The sequence below is a fragment of the Marmota monax genome, unplaced genomic scaffold (genome assembly GCF_021218885.2).
Source record: "Marmota monax isolate L192 unplaced genomic scaffold, Marmota_monax_Labrador192_F-V1.1 WCK01_AAM20220418_F8-fsc00164, whole genome shotgun sequence".
NCBI classification, from domain to species: domain Eukaryota; kingdom Metazoa; phylum Chordata; class Mammalia; order Rodentia; family Sciuridae; genus Marmota; species Marmota monax.
In genome coordinates, this window is record NW_026693313.1 from 2,305,805 (window position 1) to 2,326,248 (window position 20,444).

Consider the following 20,444-nt stretch of genomic DNA (forward strand, 5'->3'; position numbering starts at 1 on the left):
GTCAGCCACCCCGGGATCTGGCAGAGGAGGGCCGGGCCGAGAGCAGCCGAGCGGGGAAGACAGCCAGCCTCTGCCCGCTCGGCCCGCCGCGGTGCAGGGCGCGGAATGTCTGCATGCGTAATGAGGGCCCGGAGCGAGGTGATTTCCCAGCCCAGCCGGCCCTGCCTAAGCACACACGTTCTCTGTATTCAAATAGCACTCTTCCATGGAAGTCCTTAGTAGCAGAATGCAGCAGGAAGAACTCCCAGAGCAGCCTTGCTCTAGGCCCTCCTTAGGGAGAAGAGAAAAATCTGCCTCTGGAAGTGCCTGGAAGCTTCCATATTCGAGGGCGCGAGAAAGCAGTGCGCGTCCCCTTGGACTAAGTAGAAAAAAATCGATCTTTCCTTTTGGGCCTGGTTTCCCTGTTATTGAAAGGGCCGCACGGAACATTGAGATTGCTAAATTGTTTTCCAGTCGATGATAGTGGAGTCTCAGTTTCAGAGCTAAGTTCCATACCCACTAGGACAAAGCCCCTTACTAGGCGGGTACCCCCACCGTGAGTCCCTGGATTCTCCATAGCAAGATAAGGACAAAAGCTTGTGCAGGCTGTGCACTTTGTCTCAAGTCACGCGGGGTGGCTCGTGGCAGGGCTACTCAAACTCCAAGATCCCATGGTGGGTGAGTTAATCTGACTTCGCCGTGACCCCTTGTTCTCCCCCTCCACTTCTCAAGGGCCCTTTTCACTTCTTCCTTTTCCTACTTTGCTCTCCCCTCTTTCTACCTCTTCTTCTTGACACGGGTTACTAACTTCTAGATTCTGGAAGGCCCGTACCCGGGGAAGTCCTGTCCATTAAACACAGGGCAGAGCCGGGACTTCCGCGCTCACCCCTCCGCCCAGTTAATCAGCTACTAGAACCAGCTGCTGCGGGCCTGGGCACGTTTTCTGTTCCACGGCTCCCAGAACTTTTTTCTGTGCTTTAACTTCAATAATCTTGGGTGCTCCTGAAGGCTAGGCGCACACCTAAATTGTAAAGCTTCAGATGAGTTGAGTTCAAAGTTTTTATTTTCTACTTTTAAAGCCCTCAATAAATTAGGGCAAAGGTAGCTGGAGCCCGGCCCCCTGCCCTGGCGTTCCTCTGGGGTTATTGGAGTTGGCTCAGCAACCTGGCTCTTGGGAAACCAGGTGTAAGGAGACCTGGGTGGAGGGATCTGGGGTTGTTTGTGGACCTTTCTCCTCCTCTGCGGCATATGCCAGAGTCTCTCGGGAGACATCGGGCAGGCTTGTCACTGGAGGGAGTTGGTGTCGACCTGCCTTTGTTACGCAAGTCCCCGAAACATGAACCGGTGTTCCTGGCCAGCCCTTGAATGAGGAAGTGGGCCAGTGCTGTCTTCAGAAGGCCGCTGGCTAATACTCAGAGCGGAGCTGATCCTAAATAAAGCAAGCAATTCCCACTCTTCTCTTTCCCTTGTCTCTATGTAGAATCATGCGTTTGTCCTAGGTCTCTAAGGTTTTTCACATTTCCAACAAAATAAGTTGTTTCTTTCTAAGACTTATTTTAAAATTTTAGTATCAAACAATAATGAACAGAGTGATTTTTTAATATATATGTATATTTTGAGTTGTTTATGGACCTTCATTTTATTTATATGCAGTGCTGAGAATGGATCCCAGTGCCTCCCACATGCTAGGCACGCTCTATCACTCAGCTACAACTCCAGCCCCACAAAGAGTTTTTAAAGGTTAAAAAAAGAGAGAGAGAAATATATATATATATAGTATCAAGTGTTTGGTTTTTCCCCTGGAACCCTGTCTACCTGCGTATCCCCAGCTGCCATAGCAAGTAACAAGCTTCTGAATCCGTGACATTTGGTGTAGTTTCCAGGTGGCTCTCACGTTTTCCCCAGGGACTATGTAAAGACCTTGGGACGTAGTATGTGGGGGACACAGCTGGGAACTTGGACAGAAAGAAGATCTCTTAAACTGGCTTTGTTCCCAACCCCTGGGTTGCCCCCAAACCACACCACAATCCTACTCTGGGAGACCGTCCAAGGTTCCCAGGGCCAAAAGACAAACACCTAAACCAACAACAACGAAAAAGTAATGTGTATGTGTGTGTGTGTGTGTGTGTGTGTGTGTGTGTGTGTGAGAGAGAGAGAGAGAGAGAGAGAGAGAACACACCATGGAAAGATGGCAGGTAGAGGACAGAGACTTCTTCCAGGAAGAAAACAGAGAAAGTGAACCACTTTCCAAAGCTAGAGGAAGGCTTTCTCACTCTGCTTTGTAAAGTGGTCTAAACCGATGAGAAGAGAGGCCCAAAACATGTTCAAGCCCAAAATGGTGAGGATAATGTCAGCCCCATGAGGTTGGGAGGAAGCTGAGAATTGTGGAGCATGGTGACACCAGCACTTCTCCTGCAGAACCGGGTCCTTCTGGTAGTACTTCCTCTTACTGGTCCCAAAGCACTTTGCTGAGGAACTGTCTCCATTCATTATTGTGGGAAGATTAGAGGCATGTGGGTAACTAAGATGGGGAAATTCTTTGGCTGGAATAATTTGCCCTTTATTCATTGAGTCTCTCACCAACATAGTGAACCCATCTGGGTTGTGAACAGATTGAAAGTTATGGAAAATGGGGCTGTGCTTGTGGCTCAGCGGTAGAACACTTGCCTAGCATGTGCCAGGCCCTGGGTTCGATCCTCAGCACCACATAAAAGTAAATAAATAAAATAAATGTATTGTGTCCAACTACAACTAAAAAATAAACATAAAAAAGTTATGGAAAATTATTCAAAGATTATATTTGCCTTTCCTCTTTTATTATCTGAGTCCGTTTAGAAAAACAGTAATATTAAAGTGGATAACCTTTACTTGCACTCTTATAAATCAACATTGACATATGCCCTTAAAATTTCTTAAAAACAACTCTTAGTTACTTAAATTATGGTGTAAAAAAGATAATTTGCTGTAACCAGCAGGTCAAAGGACCATTCACAGAATAAGAGATGGATGAATTGGACTGAGGGGTAAGTGTAAGCAATTAACCCAAGTTTCTGATTGTTTCTTTTCTCAAAATTCTTTTTTGGCAAAGATTAAATTATGCCAAATAGCTATCCATTTTATGATGACAAGATGATCAAACTTGTCTCGCTAAACGCTTCCCTTCTTGTACAACTGTCTAAACAGGATTTTCCCACTTAGCACCCTATCAATCCAGTTATGTTTATGCCACAACTTAGGAGATCCTGTGTATCAAATATTAATATTTGTATAGTTATTAAAGTATTTGATGGTGGGTTTCTGTAAGATGAACTCTAATGCGCCAATTTTTAGCGTTAGAAAAGAGTCTAAATAAAAATTATTTGTCTAGGGCTGGGGCTATAGCCCAGTGACAGAACACTTCCTAGAATGTTTGAGGCACTGTTTCAATCCTTGGCACCAATAAAAATGAAACAAAATAAAGGCATGCTGTCCATCTACAACTACGAAAAAATTTTTTTTAAAAATTTTTTCTAGCCTTTGGTTTGATGACATATTTTAAGTGGTATGTATAATAAAAGCAATGCTTGTTAGAAGCACAGCATTTTAACAAAACCTCTTGTATTATATAGAATAGTGGTTTTCAGACTGCACTTATCCAAGGACTCTTTCCCAAAATATTAAATAGAAATCGAATCAATGAAAACAGGTGTTGTGGGAGCAGAAAGGTTTGCAATCTCAACTCTCTAGAGGGCTACAAAAGCCATTTTTGAGGACACCAGTGTTCTAGGAAGTTTGAAATAATGTTTACTAAAAATTTAAAAAGGCACTATTCGATAGATGACATACTTTTATTTATTTATTTATTTTTGGTACTGGGAATCTAACCCAGGGACACTTTACCACTGAGCTACATTCCCCAGCCCTTTTTATTTTTTGAGACAGGGTCTCATTAAGTTGCTGAGGCTGGCCCTCAACTTGTAATCCTCCTGACTCAGGAGTCCCTGAGATTACAGGTGTGAGCCATCATACCTGGCCATACTTCACTCTTTCATCTATAGATGTATAGTGTGTTTTTGTGTATGTTTATGAAATATCATTCAATAGTATCTGATTCTTATCTTTATCATGCATACTTTCAAGTTGTTAACTTTTGTGGCATTTTATGTTTGTGCAATACACAGTTCTTTGTCTATAAGTTTCAAATTTAGATTTTTTTTTTAATCCTAATAGTTGATTGTTAAAAGACCAAAGGGGATGCTAGACAAAAATACATGTGACCTGGGTAAAATTATTAGATAAATACTCCTCTATATTGTAGAATAACAGTAGCATCTTAATAAATGATTGCCAAATTGTGATTGGGATTCTAGAGACTATTTCATCCAAAACTCTGATTGTTTTTTCCAGCCAAGAACACCAAGTTCCTGGAAGTAGAGGGATGTCACAAGGTCACCTTGATGGTGCTAGGCCAGAGCACGGTTATCTCACACATGAGGCACATGCTTGTCCCTCTGCTTTATGTACTGCTTTGTATAAATAGTGATATTTTTACAATACTTGAAAATACCAAAATTGACTATTGAATGAAATAAACTGAGTATTTCTACATTTGTTCAAGTTAATCCAGTCTCGAACACATTTCAATCATAGTCAGAAAGCAGGGATTGTGTCAGATTGAAGATGACCTAAACATCCTTACAGGGTTAGATGTGTAGAAGATGCCATCAAGGGAGCCCAGCATAAAGCACACATGCGTTCATGCCTTTGTAAAGCAGAGGTCGCACACGTAGGCATGTAAACAAATCAGCCAACGTGAGGCTGAGATATATAAGGCTGCAACTTGGGTCTATAGGAGTCTGACATTTTCCACCTTTGGAGAGCAATTTTCCCACGTAACCCCAAGAGCAGGAATTAGGGTGAGATAATCCTAGAAACTGACCTTTTTTAAAAATCCAGAGCATGGACTGGGACTGGGCCTCAGTGGTAGAGCACTCGTCTCACAAGTGTGAGGCCCTGGGTTCGATCCTCAGCAACACATAAACAAAAAATTAAAGTATTGTATCCACCTACAATTAAAAAAATATTTTTAAAAAATCCAGAGCATTACATCTTGGGATAAATGGAAAGAACTGTGATTTTGGCCTATTTTGTATGTATAATCAAAATAAGGGAGGTTTCTTGTGGTGTTTATTTAGTATACAAGTGTTTGTTTGTATGCCACATACAGTTTAAAATTGCATAAGTGGACACTTTATAAGTCACATGTCTCTAAACATCAGAATGTTCTCATTTAACTAACTTGGAATTGTTCAAGTTCTTTTGAGCTTTCAAGAGAAATACTAGACAAGAATTTGCTATGAATCAAATTAAAACACTAATTTTCATTTTGGTTTTCTGGCAGCTTTGATTCTGTTAGAGAATATTTGCTCCTGAAATGTAAGTCATTGTACACTGAATTGAATATACAATTTATATTATATTACATGTGTCTCATTGTTTGTAGATGCAAATACTTTAGTACGAGAGACCCCCATAGGCTTAAATGAGAACATGGAGAAATGGGCGTGTCCATGGGTGGGGTTACCCAGCCGAGTCTCCAGTCTCTCCTGGGTCCTTTAATGAGTCTCTAATTGGGGGCTTACATGTCCTTTAGTATCATTTGGCAAATGGAAGATATTTATCTTTGTCAAAATATCTGGGATACTTGGGGCAATAGTAATATTTTCTATCTGGTTTATTCAAATTATAGTATCCAGGATGTCCTTGATTTTAAAACTATATGATCTATACAGTATTTGAAGTCCCCTCAGAACACAGCTAAAAGGATATATGTGTATATCATAATGCTTGCTCAACTTACCTCACAGAATTGATGTGAGGATCAAATAACTTTGAAAGTTGTAAAGGACACTGCAAACTCTGAACTGTTCACATCTATGGATATAGATAGATCTCTGAATTACATTTTAGCATTGAAGTAAACATGAACCGTTCAGATGACTACTTCAACCCACTTCCATGCTTTTTCTTTAGCATCTTTATTGAAGTATAATTTTCGTAACACAGATCTATTCATTTTTAGTAAATGTATTCAGATATTCAGTCATCACTAGACTCCAGTTTTAGAACATACCCATAACCTTAGAAGTTTCTCTCATGCCCATTTGCACTTGATCCCTGCTCTTACCCCCACCCCAAGTAGTCACTGATCTTCTATCTCCGTAAATTAGCCTTTTCTGGACATTGCATAATGAAGTCATGCAAAAGAGACCTTTCACATCTGTCTTCTTTTATTTAGTGTATGTTTTTGAGATTCAGGTGTCAGTCTTGGTTCCCATTATTGCTGCATAATATTCCGTTGTAAGAGTATATCACATTTTGTTTATCCATTCACCAGCAGATGAAAACGTAGGTTGTTTCCAGTTTGGGACTCTCATGAATAATGCTGTTATGGACAATCTTGTACTTACCTTGGTTTGAACATGTGTTTTCATTTCTCTGGGTAGATTCCTAGGAGTGAACAGTAAGTTTATGGTAAGTTCATGTTTTACTTTTTCAGCAACTGCCAGTCAGTTATACACAGTGGCGCTATCATTCTGCATTCTTACCAGCAATGTGTGCAGGTTCCAGGTTCCAGGTCCTCCAGGCTGTCCACATGCTCACCAACACTGGGTGTTATCTGTCTTTTTGATTACAGCCATCCTCGTGGTATCACATTGTGGCTTTGATTTGTATTTCCCAATAACTAGTGATGTTGAACATCTTCTCATGTGGAAATTTTGCTGTTAGTTTATCTTCTTTGCTGAAATGCTATTCCCATCTTTTCCTTGTGGTTAAAACTGCCTTATTATTGAGTTAGACATGACCTATTTTTTTTTTAACCATTAACTGCCACCTTACCTGATACTGACTTGGATTCTCTCTTTCGGCTGCCTTCCACATTGCTCATTTCTATACTGTTATATAACTTCTATGATACGTATATTTTCTTTTCCCAAATGTGATTTTTAAACTTCCTGTGGAAGAGTACTTTTACCTTGCATATATTTTTTTATAAACCAAATCTAACAAAATACTCTGGAAATAGTACATCTTCAAAAAATATTTGGCACACATGATTTTAAAAAAGCTAGTGTCTATGTAAATACTTAGAGCACCTGGTTTCACAATTTAGTAAGTTTCATTGATTTTGTTTCTTTTTTGCTTATTTTGTACATCAGTGGCTTTAATGTTCAAACTATTTTCAAGATAAAGGAGTGTTTCGGAGTATTAACTTGGACAAACATATTTAATTATCAGAGAAGAGTTAAAAGGAATTCCAATGATACATTAAAATTTATGGTAATTAATATGCTTAAATAAAATAAATTCAGTTTTCAGGCCCTGTTTGTTTTCCTACAAATGTCCCTGAGTGGCTTAAGAAAAATGGTCATAGTATAATGAATCACAAATGGACAACTTTCTCAAATGTACCCAAGAGTAGGGAGAAAGCAAACCATATACCTTAGCTATCACCAGTACTTTGGAACCAAGATAAAAGATTTTAAATTATAAATACACACTTACTTATGGATAAGCCTGAATGTAAACCCAAAATACCTTCCCCTATTACTATTAAATAACAGGAGGGGAAAAAAACAACTTTCTGAGCCTCACCTGGAAGAATGCCAAAGATATACACTTGAGAATATTTTAAGGTAATTAGCATTTTTGTCTCTGTGTCAGTTAAAATAGGCTTTTGCCTGCTACTAATTTTCTTTGGGTTACTGAGACCATTGTATGAATGAAGGGCTGTTAAAGGCCATTTATATTGTGCAAACAGAGGCACAAATTAGAGGGGGCATGTTAATAAGAAAAGGGGGCTTATGAGTGCTCAATTATGAGCCCAGAACCTGTTTCTATTTTAGAGGGATAGAAAACACATCAATCTTGCTTTTAGAATATTTTCAATTAAAATGAACAGCACATGGCACGCTAAGAGCCAGTGAAGGCTGCAGCCTTGTAGATTTTGAATAATTCTTCACACCATCTTAGTATCAAAACTGATATACATATAATGGGCTGAAATATAATTTGAGATCCCAGAAGACCAAGGTCCCCGAGCTGTAGAAGAAAATCTAAAGGAAAAGAAATATAAAACTGGCCCATCTGCTTCACTTCTTCAACATGCAACCTTCAGAGAAGAAGGTTTGGAAGAAGGTGCTGTTGAAACACGAGCAGGGAGGAAACAGTGCACACATCACAACATACCATTAACTCCCTCTCGCCTGAGTGTGATCAATAGCGTCTGCGAGCCCAGCTCTGCATGCTAAAAACAAAGCTCCCTTCTCCTCCCCACACTGAGACAATAGTGAGTGGGTTCCTCTCCAGCCCTGAGCAGCGCCTCCTGCCTAATTGGGGTAAGCGAAGGGAGGCATCCGCCAGACTGGAGCACGATTGCAGAATCTAATTATGGTTTGCACAGGCAATGTGTGCTCAAATCCAGTTTTGCCCCTGCATTAGCCACTGCTTCCAATCGCCTAATGTCATGTTTTGATAGGTAGTTAGGAAAATACTGCAAGGTATTGTCCCTGCAGTTACCCTTTCTCCTCTGTGAAATAACTGTTTTAGAATTGTAGCCAACCAAGTTGCTAGAGTTCACGTTCAAGTAGCCAGTAGTAATATTCACAGAGTGAAAATGCACAAAAGAAAACAGCAAAGGGTAGGAGAATGAAGGCCTTCAGCATCCGAGTGGAAAATCCACCAGCTCTCAATGCCACTCAGTAGGCCCAGGGCTGGACTTCTACAGGCCAGGATTGTATTGGACTCTGGGTCTTTCTGTTTCAGGTGGCGCTAGTCCTTTCTCTTGAAACCTTTAACTATTAAGGCTGAAGGGCATTAAAAGACAGAGGCAGGCAAAGAAGTGAGCAATAGGAAGCCACAGTGAGTCATTTGTCAATGTATCCTTTCTTGAGCTCTTGGGGGAAGCAGGCTTTGGGGTGATGGGATCATGGGCTTTATTTTGAATTTGTTACAACTTTACAGCTTTCTTTAGCGGAGGCACACAGGTTATGTCTGAGATAAAATGTCTGTTGCTATGGAAAAGTTTCCACTTAGCCACTTTACAGTGTTCTGTTGGGGTCAGGGAAGCCATTATGGGATAAAACAAAAGGAAAACCATGTATAGCACATATTTCAGACAACAGGGGGAAAAATTAAAGGCCTATTTCTATTGTATATGTCAAGAAGCTATTTTGTCTCCTAAGATCCATGGTTGCCTCTCACTGCAAAAGCTAATGATAATATTATAGGTGTCAATAACTCACACTGTATTACTGACCCTCTTCTGGTATTTCCATCTCAAAATTCATCTCTGTGTTGCATTTCTTATATCCATCTGAAGGTCTGTGGGTTCAAGACAGCTGTCCCGTTGGCATGTCATCTATTGTTCCTTCTTGGTGAACTGTATGATTGTGCTATGGATATTTGCTGTTCATGAGACCAGCACTGTTTGAAATGGAAAATGGAGACTGCCTTAATATAATAATCTTGGTTTTCCTTGAAAAATGGACTTGTTCAGCCACAATCTAAAACGTTCACATTTTTCTTTCTCTTAAACATTGACAAGTACATCTTATTTGTTTGGGGGTATTTTTCACAGTACTCTGTTGTATGGTGCTTACACACTTATATAGGAGGCAGGAAAGCACAATGGTCAGAAGATGCAATGGGGACTGGAAAAGTCAGCCCTGCCCCTTAGGAGTAGTGTGACCTCAGACAGGCTTTTTAACCTCTTTATGCCTGGCACTACGTCTATAAGGATGGAATAATAATACTACCTATTTTGCAGAGTTGAGGTGGGAATTAAATGAGACAGTGTTGGTGGTAGGCACTAGAGTTGTGTGTGGCACATCGTAGATATGCAGTAAGTGTTGGTTTATTGCCTCGTTGCATGTCAGCTTCCTGAGATTTTTACTCTTTCCTTTTTTTTCATGAATATGCAGCCACTTGCTTAACTCAGAAGACCTTAAAGTAGTAGAGGTCTGTGTGGAAGAATGTTTGAAAAATATGTGGGAATGAGAGTCTTCCCAGTGTCCCACAAAGAGTACTGAGAATGTAACTGGCAGCTACCCGACACCTGAGAGGACAACTTGGCCTTCAGTATGTAGAAATGATAATTCCCTGTTTACCCGCTGTCCCACTAAAAGCTCCATCTTTTCTACACAATATAAATGTAAAAGCAGTTTGTTTAGGTGTACAAGTTTTCCATATGTCCTTGAAATCTCTGTTTACATCAACAACTTTATGTAGTAAAGTCCTCTCTATTTACAGTCCTCATGTTACCAAATACAGAAAGAGGTTTAAAATAATTTAGATGATTAACCCCAACATATGCAAGGCTTTACCAGTATCCCAAGTTTAACAAATGTAAACATACAGAAAAGCAAAGAGCTAATTTTGCACATCCCAACTGATGCCTGAGGTTTCAGCCCAGACCTGGAACCCATCGTCAGCATTTGGCAATTATCCACGACCAGCAGATCTGCTATTAGTAGGACTGTTTTCTTTACTCAGAACATAATTTGGAACTGTCAAGTCAATCTGGCTAAAATTGAGTGGAATTTTTTGTTCTTTAAATGCTTTTTAAAGACTATTTTAGTTATATACTATCTCTGGTACAGTCAAATTCCCCTATAAATATTATCTAATTTATTTTCATAACATCTCTAAGAGATAGGATGCATTTGTCTTTATTATTAGCATCTGGTGTGAGGAGATTCACATTTACTTTGTTGGAAATCACCAGGAATAAATCTCATGTAGACACTAATGGAAAATATAATAGGAGATAAATACAGGCATGCTTGCAAATGAAGATATTTTCCCACCTTTGAAATCTGTTGACTAAAAAGATAAAAAGTAGAACAACTTATGATGATTGAATAGTAATAAAAAGCAGCATTTAATCTAAATCTCTCCTTCCCATGATTACAGCATACTAAATATTACTCAATACTAGGGAGTTTGCTGATGAGCTATGTAAATGTTTTCCAATAAAAATTAAATAGATTAGATTTGGAAAGAAAATGCTATTTTGAAGACTTTTAAGTAGTCTTATTTTAAGAGTTCTCCAAAAAATGTAATTTAAGGCCATGTCCTCATCTCAATAGACCTAACAGAATGGACGCCATTATTTCCAAATGGGTGGAGTAGGCAGAAGCAGCCGTGATGTTCCGGAAGCTCTCATCATTTGTGATCCTTTATTGTTAATTCTCTTCGTGTATTCTGCCTGCTACTTTGTTTTGGTTGTCAAAGTTTGTTACTGAGACAAGACTAGGATCACCCTGCTCTGTCAGTCTCAGATTGACTTGATATGACGCACCATGAGGTGAGTCTAATTGCTTCTAATATTGGAAGGATGAATGGTCCTATCAAAAGAAGACCAGTTATAAAAAAGCAAGTAAGTGGAGGCAAGTCTGGGTTACATGACAGAAGAACCTCTTGATGAGGGGGAAACCCATTAATCTCACAGGGGACAGCACCTTGCTTCTAATTTGGCACTTGTGAGCAAGACTGTAGTCACAGTAAATCAAAATGCAAACAATTTTCCTGATTTGTTTACAAACTTAAGTATTAGGTTTTCTTATATATGGAAAAAAGAGATCCTACTGAATTCTAAATTGTTAGTAGAATACCCAAATGCAATGCTAGGTAGGCTGATGGGAAAAATCTTCATCTTGTTCCTTAGGTATCATTAACCAGTCAAAAAGAGGTAACTCTGCATCAGTGGAGAGCACAGCACTCTGACTTCTCCAACTTCAAGGTGCCTGTGCATTCTCGGGATCTAAATGAGTTGCAGACTCTGATTCAGAGGCTCTGGGGTGGCGCCCAAGAGGCTGCACTGGAGGAGCTCCCAGAAGATTCCCCTTCTGCTGACTCAGGACCACTCTTTGAAAAGAACTCTGAACAATACAGTGTAACTTAGTTAGTCAAAGTTTGGAACTGATAAAGACTCATGACCATGCTGAAGATGCCTGGATGAGGAGGCTCCAGTGTCACAGACACTAAGTGCCACCTCTGCTCTCTGCGACAGACCTCTGAAGACAGTGATAACATGCAGGGATTTCTTTCATCAGAGCTAAGTTCACTCATGCGAGGCTCATCATTTTAGGAAACTGAATCGCATCAGTATAACAAAACCCAAGCCATTTGCTCTGTAAATGGAGAGAAAGCAAATGTAGAATTTCAAGGACTCCCTTAAGGACAACGGTCATCACCAGTGAGGCTGAAGCTAAAATGAAACTGCGTGGAAAGGCAGGAAATCTGATTCCACTGGCGCTTCATGAGTGGCCTCCTTCAGTCCCTCCCTTCTTCGTAGTCCTAGTTATTGGAGGGCACAGGAAACTCGGAGACATGCTGTCTGTCCAGTCGGCTTCACTACTTGAATTCACAGTGCCTTGGCAGAGAGAGCTTTGTGTGTCTCCTCCTTCATCCACCCACAGACCAGCTGTGAAGAGAGCACTGTAAGGATCACAGGGTGTGCACACCTTGTCCATTCAGGTCTGTGCCAGGACATGCAATTTATTGGTGGTTATATACTAGGAGGATCATCTGACACCCCTCAGCCTGAAGTCTGGTGTTCTGGGCTCTTGAATGCATTAATCTTAATCAGACCTCAGATAGCTGAATAGGAAGGAGAACATTGAATTGCTTTGAATAATTAAGAGTGCATTCGAGTTGGAAGAGCTTTAAATGAGGAAAATGTATTTCAGAAACTTAACTCCTTGCTAAATACTCTGAACTTGAGGTGATCACAGTCTATCACTTATTCTTATTTATCTGATAGGTCTGTAGGAATAGAATAAAACTGAAACACACTTACTTGAACAATCAATAGGAAAACTATATGGACAGTATGTGCATTAAAAGTTGATATAGGGGGCGGCTGGGGTTGTGGCTCAGCGGGTAGGGTGTTCGCCTAGCATGTGTGAGGAACTGGGTTCAATCCTCAGTACCACATAAAAATAAATAAATATATAAAATAAAGGTATTATGTCCCACTACAATTTTAAAATTTTTTTTAAAAAAGTTAATGTAGGTATGGTGAATGTTATATCTCTAAAAGTATACTGAAATAACATACATATATATCTATATCTATATGGTACACCTATATAATGTGTATATATGTATATGCATACATATACAACATTATATAAGCATCTTAATATCTCTCTGTGTGTATATGGAAATGTGTGTTAAGTCTGTTGTCTCTGAAGCCAGAATACATACATATATCACACTGATGTCCTTATGTCTGGAAATAAGATCCCTGATGACCATTTCATAACATTATTGAAGGCTATTCATTCTAAAATGAATTTATTCTCCCACCTTACAACATAGTCTTTAAAAAAATAGTTGTAATGGGTTTATTAACTCTTTCCTCAAGTAATTTACTTGGCCTACTCTTAGAAGACAAATTTACTTCTATATTTTAATTAAAATATCTCTCCCTGCCAGGACACACAACCAGAGAGTGTACATGGTAAAGAATGTGAATGAGACTCCCTTCCTACTTAAAGTGCATGAAGGGATGGATAAAGCAACCCAACCAGCTGCCCACATATCAGGAGCAAGGTGGGTTGTTGGCACAGCTGAAACAAGAAGTGCTCATGCTCTGCGACCGACCCCTGGGGTGCAGCAGGGGATAAAGGAGGGGGATGGTCGGGATGGGATTACACGGAGAGAAATAGACTCCCTGAAACCATCGGAACCCAAGGAAGGAAGTTTGCTTTTCATTGAGCCCTAGGGCAGACACAGGTTGGGGAAGTCTAAGGGCAACTGACACCAGACTGGGCCATACCTTAAGAGCTCTGGATTTATACTATTCTCTTGACAAGCTGACCGTAAGTCCATTTTCTTGGAACAAATTAACATAAAGATAGGTTTTTTAAAAGGTATACAAGTTTGAAACTAATAAGGATCCAAAGAATTAAATGTAAAAGTATTCTGGGAGGTCACTTTCACAACCTTTGGGATTAGAAGCTGCCATAACAAAAATACCACAGACTGGATGACTAAAACAATACAGGAACTTACTTTCCCAGAGCCTTGGAAGCTAGGAAGGCCAAGATCAAGATGTCAGCGGGTTTGGTTTCTCCTGAGGATTTTCCTACTTAGAGGGAGTACACGTTGCCTGTATTTCACATGGCCTTTTCTCTGTGCGTAGCACCTTATGTGTATTATCTTTTTATAAGGACACCATGTCATATTGGATTAGGACATCACCCTTAAAACCTCATTTGACCTCAATTACTTCTTTTAGGGCTCTTTTCCAAGTTCAGTTACATGGACTATTGTATTAGATTAGGCAGGATCCTTCAAGAAATAGAAACAGTCGGCAATTTATCTATCTACTATCCCTCTTTTTCCTTCTCTCTCTCTCTCTCCCCCCATCTATCTATCCATCCACTCATCCAATAGGAGATATATATGCAAAAAATTTATTGTAAAGCACTGATCCATGTGATTATGGAGATTGAGAAATCCTACAACCTGCCACCTGTTCACCAGGAGAACCAGGAAGAATAGTGGTATAGTTCGAGTGCCTGAGAGTTGAAGAACCCAAGGTGTACATTCCAGTTCAAGTTCAAAGGCCTGAGAACCAGGAATACCAAAGGCTGGAATTGATATGCCAGTTAAAGCAATCAGGTAGAGAAAATCCAATCTTCCTCCACTTTTTTTTTTTTTCTCTTTAGGACCTCAAAAAATTTGTCGATGATTGCTCACAATGAGCGGCCCTCTGCTTTACTGAGTTCACCAATTCAGATGCTGATCTTTTCTGGAAACCCTCACTCATCCAGTAGGAGATATATATATACAAATACACTTAAAAACCAAGTTAAATTATCCATTTGGGTATCCCTAGCCAAATCAAATTAACACATAAAATTAACCATCACAAGCCTTAACATATAAATGAGGTGGATAGGAAACAATTCAGTTTGTAATAGAAGACTTTGGAAAACAACTGAATCCACTGAAGATGAATATGTAACAATCACACAATCACACGAAATGTTAAAATACAGGAGGAATGAAACTTTTATAAAAGGAAGTGATCATGATCAGAGGCGAAAATCAAGAGAACTAATACAAAACAACTACAGATAATAGAACAAAGAGACACTCTAAAATAAATATAATTAAAATATGTAAAGAGATTTTTTTTAAATGATAACTAATGAAACCATATAACACTATGGAAACAAGGAACAGGCAAATTTGAAAAGAAATGAAGAATGCCTAAAAGTGGAAATATAGTCCTTAACCTCTCAGTGGGCAGTTTAAATAGCATGTTAGACACATCCAAAGAGAAAATTAGAGAACTGGAAGTTAGTATGAGGAAATCGCCTGTGATGAAGTACAGAATGAGATGGAAGAGATGAAAGAGTGTCCAGAGATGAGGAAAATAGAGGTACTAGGAGAGAATTAGGAAGAAAGTAGGAAATAGGCAATAATCGAAAAGAAAATTAATTATCATTTTCTATAGTGAAATATAGAAGAATCTAAAACTTGTATAAGTACACTGGTTCCAAAGCAGGAAAAACAAAGATAATTATATACTTAGTTTGAGAAAATTTCAACAATCCCAATGTTTCCCACAAAGGAAATCTCAATAAATAACATAATAACTGGTTTTTATATAGAACACATTATCTGTTTATAATGTAGTCAAATTAGAAATAACAAAATATTAACTGATAGGAAAATGAAAATGACTATACTCTCAATAAAAAAAAAAAGAATCTGAAAAACACACATAGTCCGAAACCTATGTGATTCCACTTTTTCCACTCTATAATGAGTTTATTTGGATATAACCCCTTTGTAAGTGGACAAACGTCTATATTAAAGCATACTTGAAATCTCCTTAACTATTTCTTTACCTTGATATATATGAGAAAATAAACTTTTAAGATATTTGGTGTATAGTTTTACCTGATTTTTTATAGTTCTGGTTTTATACGTAGATAATTTTCCTTTGCCTCAAGGTTATTCCTGAGACTTTCCTTGGCTTCTGATATTGATACTAGAAGACTATCTTTTGTTGGTACTTTAGAAAGTGCTTTCACATATATCCTGTCATCATCTAATTCCCCTCTTGGTAATGTAAATGAGAGATGCCTTTGTGACATCCTTAACTAGCATGCAAATCACTTAACAATATGCAAATGAACAAATACCGCTTGAGTCAGAAATTTCTTGCCAAGTGATTTTTACTTCCTGTAACAGCATATAGAGACTTCATTCAAGTATCCCAGTGAGCATAGTCTTACAGTGGAAAATTACTGACATTAAGAGGACTGAGGAGCTGGAAGACATTATTCTCCCACTGGTATTAAGTATTAGATATATTTCAAAACAGATTTGTTGATTCGTTGATTTAAGAAAAACTCAGTCTGAGTAGTCCTAAATATTTGATAATGGAATATGCAGAGAACACATAAGTAGAAAATCTTCTTCCCCCTTAAAAATCTATGAAAATTAAACAGACTTTTAAGCATTTATGACTTTTTCATGTTATTGATTAATTTTAAAACTGATAATTTTTCTGTTTAAAAGGTAAACTGATGAGGATTATGTTCATGTAGTTTCTTTAATTAATAACCCTCTCAGGTGTGCTTTGGGAGGATTTTCATCTCTGAACATGCTTGTAGTTAAATTCTGGTTGTTATGCCAGGAAGGAGCAAATAAGTGTTTCAAAGGCCCAACAGCATTTCCAAGTCCAGGCACAACCAAAGGACAAAGCATTCCACAAATAATTTTCTCAATTATTTATTTTTGTTTTTTGATATGTTATTGAGATGTCAGCTGCCCTTTTCATTGACAGGGTCCACCTACTTCTGAAGCCTACCTTGACATAAATCCTTTCCACAGAAATCCCATGAGTTCAATGTCCTTAAAGATTCACTAGAGATTAATGGTGGGATCCTAAAGGGCTACCTTCCAACCAAGCAAACATTCCCCCCAAGTCCCACTGAACATCTCTCCCCTGGGTCCCTGGCTATCAGCTGCAACACAGCCTCCCCTGGAAGATCTCCATTCTTCTTCCTCCAGAACTTTCTCCAGCTGCCCTACATCACCGTCCCATTAAGCAGAGCAATTTAGTCATCCAACCTTACCTTTTCTTATCCCAGAAGCTAGTAAATGGAGGCCTTCCACCTGCAAGCACTTATCTTGGAGCTAGGATTTTGGCTCAGCATATGTGAGGCCCTGGGTTCGATCCTCAGCACTACATAAAAATGAATAAAGATATTGTATCCATCTACAACTAAAAATAAATAAATAAAAATTTAAATTTAAATAAATAAATTAAATTAAGGTATTGTGTCCATCTACAACTTAAAAAAAATTGAAAAAAAAAAAGAATTTATCATCACAGAGAAATGTGGTCCACAACTATAAGAATTCTGTTACCTATGAAAATCAAAAAATAGATTTTTTTATTAAACTACCTGTACTGACATGTTCCCCCAAAGCCATCTTTGTGTTATGAATAAATGAAAATGTAAGTGGGGTAATTTCAAAATAAAGACAATCATCAAGCAACAGATTGGTTTTACTCCCAATCTGTTAAACATACCATGATTAGAATTTGAATTTATTTTAAGGTATAAGAAACTTCAGAATTAAATCTCCTTGGACATGGGGGTTCTGAGCAGTTTCAAAGCTCAGTGAAACTAAGTTTCTGCAGTCTTTAGAAAGTCTGGTATCATTTTGCTCAGATTTCAAATGCTTTTTAATGCAGTTCTCATAATGAATCTCAACAGCTGCCCAATCAGTATTTGTTTAATAAGTGAGGAGTCTATATATGTTGTCACCTGTTTGTTCCTTGAACCAATAGTGTGCCTTTCTCTTTACTTAGTCAAAAACAAAAACAAAACACATTGATCTCCAAGGGCATAAACAAGAAGGAAAAATAAATATAAATAAAATACATAATACTTTATAATAAATCTACTTTAAACTATTAAATAATGTTTGAAGTAATCTTACTTCATTTATATTTAAAAATAAACTAAAAATGGTAACCTATCAATGTTACTTTCTCTGTCTCTCTTTAATTATATTATATTTAGTCTCCTCACCTCATTATTATGTTGGCAATTATATAGCTTCTTTAGCCTGAGGAATTATTTATTTAAGTTATTCAACTAATTAACTAATTGATGAGTTAAAAAAAAAAGTAAACCTTGAGCATCTAAAACAATTTGAACCTGAAACAATGATTTGCAAACACAGTTATATCCTTTTATAATTCTAGAATCATAAATTCATAGGATTTTAAGACCTAAATTAAAGCATGATATGATTTCAGAGTATTAGAAAAATTAAATTATTTTATTTTCTACAAACTAGCACTGAGTACTTTATCCAGCACCATTGCTACTAATTTTCCTACTCTAGCTATTCAGAGATGACACTTTGCTGAGTGTTAGTTCAAGATTAAAGCTAGATCAAGGTTAAAACTCAGCCTCTGGGCTGTAGACCTAGTTCAGAGGCAGAGCACTTGCCTAGCTTGTGTGAGGCCCTAGGTTCCACCCTCAGCACCAAAAACAAATACTTTGACTGCAAATAAACTGTGTTCCCAATGATCTGAATGTCAGCAGAGGCTTTCAATGAAATTGTGCATGATCAAATAGTGATTATGTCTTACGTCAAGCCTTAGTCCCCTCAAAAAACACAACATTTCAGAAGATACATAAGATAATTTGGGAAAGAGGGTATAGATAAAGAGAGGGAATGAAGAATATGTCTTTCAAAGAGGACATTATGAGGAGACAATAAAAAAAATTTAGCAAAGTAATTAAGGACAAAGTTCTGAGCAAACCTTGAAATCTGCATGAATGTTCTATGCTTCATATTCTTAATTTATTTTATTCTAAAGGTTTCATGAGACATGAAGATGGTCATCATTATTCTCTGACTTTTCATTGTTCTTTCCTAATATTTTTCTTCTTTTTGAAATATAAATCTATTTTTGAGGTAATGACTATGTATTAAAGTTACATCAAACAACTATCTGAAGATTAAATCAAATAGAAGAATGCACTTTCTTTGGAAAAATTGATTAAATTTGGTTTCCCTAATGAGAGATTTAAATAGAAATGATTTTAAATCAAATTCATCCTGGATAAGGGGTCTACTGGCAAAACTAGAAACATTCTTTTAAGTAGATATTTATTACATATTCTTGGAAAAACATTTTTCATACATATGACAAGGTGTTATTTCCTTAATATCCAAATGTTCTTGCATATTGATAAAAAAAAGTAAACAAACCAATTTAAAAATAATAGAGTTCTGTTTGTGTTGAGGTGGAGAGGAAGCTGACCAATGAACTTATACAAAGTTCAAACTCATTTATAATAGAAGAAATGAAAATTTCTAAAATTGAGAAATGAATTTTTCTCTTTCATATTACCAAAGAGGAAAACATTTGTTGTGTTTTGGAAATCTGCCCTCCCAGGTACCTTCAGTAAGAGTGTAAATTGATACAACCTTTTTAGAGAGCAATTTGGCAGGATGTATTAAACTTTAACACATACATTTTACTTGTAAATTTAAATAACACATCCTTTGATCTTCCAGTGCCATTTAGAATTTTCTCCTATACTTTTTTTTTACACACTTGATAAAAAAAAAAAAAATCCTTGCTATATTGTTGTAAATAGCCAAAACCAGCTGAAGTCTCATCAGTAAGGATCTGGTCTCTTCCATGTAATACACATCTGTGTTTGCACGCAGATGCTTAGAAAAGGGAACAGAGCTGTAGGGAAAGATGTCCACGATACTTGTTCTGTGCTAAAAAGAAATAGTTTTGTCTAAAATGAATAAATATTTAGCTGTTTAGTGGGAGAGTCAGAAGTACTTTTACTTTGTACATTATTCTGGTCTGAACCATTCTTTTCTTTCATTTTGCTTTGGTTGCTCTGTTTTGTTTGCTTGTGTGTCAGATGCTAGGAGAATGGATTATTTTATAATAACTTATAGCTAGTGATGAATATCCTTCTTAACTATATGCAGTCGCTATTTTCTTTCAATATCCTGAAATCTTCACAGCAACACACCTTCTATTGCTTTCTCCAAGATCAAGAACAAGATTAGGAATGACGTCAGAGCCTTTTTTTTCTTTTCTCCTTCACAGCATCTCTGGTGGAGAGACTCCTTTTAAGACTTGATTAGAGAGATTAAGGTGACTCCAAGGTGGGAGAAGGTGCATAAGGAAATCTACATCACCACCAGGTCTGAAGGCCAAAGTCTGCTTTAAAAACAAAAGTTCAATGTGTATGTACATGTGTGTATGTGTGTATGTGTGTTGCGAGTGTGCATTTTTTTCCCTTTTCCTCTCATCTCACATTGTCCCTCTTTGCAGCCATTAATTATAAGTAGGGGAAGGCAGAGAAGAATGGAAGGCACAAAATTAAGTAAATATTCTG

General features: G+C 37.9%; 1 long non-coding RNA gene across 3 annotated transcripts in view; it reads left to right on the forward strand.

The window, feature by feature from the left end:
* LOC124100959 (uncharacterized) overlaps window positions 1–20,444 on the forward strand; it is a 30,522-nt gene continuing 10,078 nt past the window's right edge. For 2 of the 3 annotated variants that reach the window (XR_006854486.2, XR_006854488.2), the window contains exon 1: window positions 1–657. This is a non-coding gene — a long non-coding RNA (uncharacterized LOC124100959). The remainder of the gene's footprint in view (window positions 658–20,444) is intronic. The other variant, XR_006854489.2, reaches the window with a different exon arrangement.